At 41.5% G+C, this 4780-nt stretch overlaps 2 non-coding genes across 2 annotated transcripts; both read left to right on the forward strand.

Moving 5' to 3' along the window:
- Nucleotides 1-814: 814 nt before the first annotated feature.
- On the forward strand, nt 815-886 carry trnae-uuc (transfer RNA glutamic acid (anticodon UUC)). Its single transcript has one exon. It is a non-coding gene; the product is annotated as a tRNA-Glu (tRNA).
- A 504-nt stretch (nt 887-1390) lies between these two features.
- On the forward strand, nt 1391-1462 carry trnae-uuc (transfer RNA glutamic acid (anticodon UUC)). The gene has a single exon. It is a non-coding gene; the product is annotated as a tRNA-Glu (tRNA).
- The last annotated feature ends 3318 nt before the right edge of the window (nt 1463-4780 follow it).

The following is a 4780-nucleotide window of genomic DNA, read 5'->3' on the forward strand; positions in this document are numbered from 1 at the left end:
GCAATCAGCAAGTGCAAACTAACAGTTTCATTTTAACATTTGTATTTGTGTCTATGTGCATCAAAGCCTGGGGGCCTAGAACTGAGTACGTCCGTCGAGCAATACATCCTAAACGGACCATACGGGTGTCAACATGGTGCATGGAAGCTCTGACATGCTTATACACCCTTAGTCCTCTTGCTTGAAGAAGTGCATTCACCATTCAACATCCAGAGTACACTGTAAAAATATAGAGTACACATTTAAAAAATATAAACTAAAAACAATTACTTTAAACTTACTGTGAAATGTTGCAGCAGTTACATGTTATACAGGACTTTAGAACATATATAGATCTTTATAAATGCAGTATGTTAATGTAATATTTTGAAAACATTTTACAATATGAATAAAATATTACACCACCTCTGACTGATTCCTTTTTTTTATTTATTCAAACCAAAATATGCATACAAATTATTTTAAAAGAATTAAAAGCACATTAAAAGAACTCATAAGGAAGGGCTTTGAAATGCTTCAGCATACTTTTCACACTTTTTTTTTTTAATGTAAAAACAAAAAGTGGCAATTGCTTTTGTCATTTTTTTTAAGCTGACAAACCACTCTCTAAAACGTTTTTGCTGTGGGAACAACAGCTTTTTTTTTTTTTTTTTTTTTTTTTTTTTTTTTTTTTTTTTTTTTTTGCTTTTTTTTTTTTTTTTTTTTTTTTTTTTTTCTTCAATAACATTATATCAATGTTATGTTATATCAATGACATGCAGGTCTTGTCAAAGTGAAAAAAGTGACTGATCAGCCGATGGCGAGCCCTTCAGTTTCCCATATGGTCTAGCGGTCAGGATACCTGGTTTTCACCCAGGCGGCCCGGGTTCGACTCCTGGTATGGAAATTCGTCTTCATGATAGGACTCAAGCAAAACTTAGTTCCTCTGTGCCATGTTGCTGTAGCTCAGAGGTCTTGTTCTGTTGGGACTATGACTGCAGTCTATCAGGGAGCAGTAGACATGAGCTGGATGTGGCTGCCTGTTGGAATGGCGTGATCGTGTAGTGGTTAGTACTCTGTGTTGTGGCCGCAGCAACCCCGGGTCATGGGACGGTGTTTTTGTATGCTGTGCTTCAAAGTTTTCCATTCTCTCATTGGTCAAAAGACAGAAATGAGGCCGGAGCTTCAGGGAAGTCACAAGTGCAGTCCCTCAGGGGCCAGTGGCGCGATGGATAACACGTCTGACTATTGATCAGAAGATTCTAGGTTTGACTCCTGGCTGGCTCAGTTACCTTGTGCCTATTTAGTCTTTCTAACTCCTTGTGTATGGTTCTCGGTACCTCAGATCCAACAATGCAGTTCTTGTCAAAGTGAAAAGAAGTGGTGTCAGCCGATGGCAAGCTCTTCAGTTTCCCATATGGTCTAGTGGTCAGGATTCCTGGTTTTCACCCAGGCGGCCCGGGTTCGACTCCCGGTATGGGAATTCGTCTTTATGATAGGACTCGAGCAAAACTTTGCCTATTAGTTCACCTGTGCTGTAGCTCAAGAAGCTTGTTCTGTTGGGACTATGACTGCAGTCTATCAGGGAGCAGTGGACGTGAGCTGGACGTGGCTGAAAGTTGGAATGGCATGATTGTATAGTGTTTAGTACTCTGTGTTGTGGCCGCAGCAACCCCAGTTCGAATCCGGGTCACGGCAGGGTTTTTTTGTATGCCGTGCTTCACATTTTTCTATTCTCTCCTTGGTCAAAGACAGAAATGAGGCCGGAGTTTCAGGGAAGTCACAAGCGCAGTCCTACAGGGGCCAGTGGCGCTCAGTGTCGTTTATTTTTGGGGGCCTTTTTGGGGACCTTGTCCAATCATGTTTCAGTGTTCCCCCAAGAATGGGCAAGAACTGGCCAATCACAATCCTCATTATTTTAGTTTAATAAAGTTTAGATAAGAAAAGTAGCATACAGGACTCTGTGCAGATCCAGGCTAACTCAGGTAGAAAAGCACTTCATTACCCATAATGCAATCACGCTGCAAACTACAACTACGGGTTGCCATGAAGGAAATGAAGAAAGCAGTGACTGAGGCCATGAGAGAAGTTGACCATATTGCCACCACCACCGACTGCTGGTCTGCCAATAGGCAGAGCTTCTTTGGTGTTACTGCCCATTGGATTGACCCTGACAGTCTCAAAAGATGCTCGGCAGCCCAAGCCTGTAAACAACTGAGAGGTTCGCACACTTTTGATGTGTTGGCATCCATTCAGAGTTCGAAATTCGAGGCAAGATTCTGAGAACTCCAACAGACAACAGCTCGAACTTCATAAAAGCTTTTCAAGTTTTCGGTGAAAATGAGAACAACAGTGTAGTCAAAAGTGATGGTGATGCATCTCAACCAGGTGAGGATGAAGAGGATGAAGAAGGGTATGAGGAATCGGAGTTTGTTGATGTGTCGGAATTTCAACTCCCCAAGCACCAGCGCTGTGCTTGTCACTCACTCAACCTAATAGCTATGGTTGATAACATGAAAGCAACATCCACCAAGGTATACAAGAAAATGATCCATTCGACTTTTGGCAATTGCAATGCACTTTGGAACAAATGTGGAAGATCAACACTTGCAGCTGAAACTGTTAAAGATGTTTGCTCCCTCCAGCTGCTGTGCCCTAATGCTACCAGATGGAACTCTTTATTCCTGGCAGTGGAAAGACTGCTGAGGATAATCAAAGAGAAGGGAGAGGGGGCTATCAGAGTCATCTGCACAGACTAAAAGGTTCCAAGAATTATGTATGTTTTATTATTCCTTCAAAGGGAGCTATCATGCGTAAAGAGGTAGAGTATCTGATGCAACATGGTTTTGCCGTCCCAAGTGAGAGCCCGTGGAGCTTTCCCTGTCTGTTAGTGCCAAAACCTGATGGTACGTATCGATTCTGCACAGACTATAGAGAATTAAATGCTGTTACAGTGTCTGATTCCTTTCCCTGTCCCAGAATAGATGGATGTATAGATACCATTGAAGGAGCCTCTTATGTGAGTAAGCTGGACCTTTTGAAGGGATACTGGCAGGTACCACTGACCCCCAGGGCAGCAGAATTGTCTGCATTTGTCACCCCCGGCGACTTCCTCCAGTAATTTGTGATGGCATTTGGCTTGAAAAACGCTCCAGCAACATTTCAGAGGTTGGTAAATACAGTCTTGGCAGGAGTACCTCATTGTACATACTTGGATGACTTGGTTGTATATTCCTGTGACTGGTTAGATCATATACATACTCTACGTCTGGTTTTTGAGAGGCTACAAAAAGCAAACTTAACGTTAAACCTAGCAAAATGTGACTTTGCACATGCCACTGTCACATACCTAGGTATGAAAGTTGGTAAGGGACAAGTGTGCCCTGTTGATGTTAAGGTAAAGGCTATTGTGGAGTTTTCAAGCCCTAGTACTCGGCGAGAACTTCGCAGATTTCTAGGCATGGTGGGTTACTATAGAAGTTTCTGCAAAAATTTTGCAGATGTGGCAGCACCTCTCACGGCATTATTGAGTATAAATAGAGTTTTCAAGTGGTCGCAGGAAGCTCAGAAGGCTTTTGAAAACATTAAAGCACTTTTATGTTATGAACCGGTTCTGGCAGCGCTGGACTGCTCAAAGCCATTTAAGTTGGAAGTAGACGCCAGTGGTGTGGGCGCCGGAGCAGTTTTTCTACAAGAAGTCGAACATGGAGTTGACCACCCTGTATGTTATTTTTTCCGCACGTTTAACAAATATGAGCTGAACTATTCAACTATTGAGCTGGAGGCCTTAGCATTAGTGCTGGCTTTACAGCACTTTGAGGTGTTTGTTGGGGCTAGTCCTACCCCTGTAGTTGTATATACTGACAATAACCCTCTAGTTTTTTTAAACAGAATGTACAATCAGAATCAGCGACTGATAAGGTGGTTCCTGATCCTCTAAGAATACCACCTGGAAATTGGTCACAGGAAAGGTACAGAAAATAAAATTGCTGATGCTCTTTCAAGATGTTAATGGCCTGAGGGTTGGTCTTTTTGAGGCTGGGTGTTTTACGTGCCCAGGCACGTATGGGTTTATTTTATTGTAAAATGTTTATGCTTCATGGTTACTGACACTCTTTCTATCCAAATGCATGAGCCGCTTTTGGAGATTGACATGTCTGACGATCCGCAAATCAGGACAACACTGATGCGGGACCAGACATTGTTTACGTCATATAAGTGACGTGAGAATGATGCGTGGTGGAGAGAAAGAGCGAAGAGAGAAAGCAGGCATTTTTGACTTCATATGGCGTGTTGCCGGTTTTTTTTTTTTAATCGAAAGCAAATACTCACCCTGGAAGAAATCCCTAGTGACGTTCTGAAGGCCAAGTCATTCAGATGTTGTATATTGCGCGAGTGGTGAGAATTTTCTGTTTTTTAGAGAAACGTGTTGCTGTCAAGATGACATAATGTCCCAGCATGTTCATGGTTAGTTCAGCAAGACAATCCCAGGCCTCATTCTGTATGTGCTACAACTGTGTAGCTTTGTAGACTCTGAGCGCTTGTGTTTGACTGGCCTGCTTTTATTTCAGATGATGCTTTTATATCAAGCAAGAATGGGCAAAAATGTAATTTGCAAAGCTGCAACAATTAGTATTTTCAGTTTCCAAATTATTATTAAGTGCAATAAAGTGTATAAAATGTGTCCCATTATTCTTAAATGCAGACATCAAATTTTAATTTAATTAATTAATTAAAAATTTATTAATATACATGAATCAAATTTTTATACTTAAAAATAAAATGCCATAAAATTGGTCAG

This window comes from Trichomycterus rosablanca, chromosome 4, assembly GCF_030014385.1.
Source record: "Trichomycterus rosablanca isolate fTriRos1 chromosome 4, fTriRos1.hap1, whole genome shotgun sequence".
In the NCBI taxonomy this organism is placed as follows: Eukaryota; Metazoa; Chordata; class Actinopteri; order Siluriformes; family Trichomycteridae; genus Trichomycterus; species Trichomycterus rosablanca.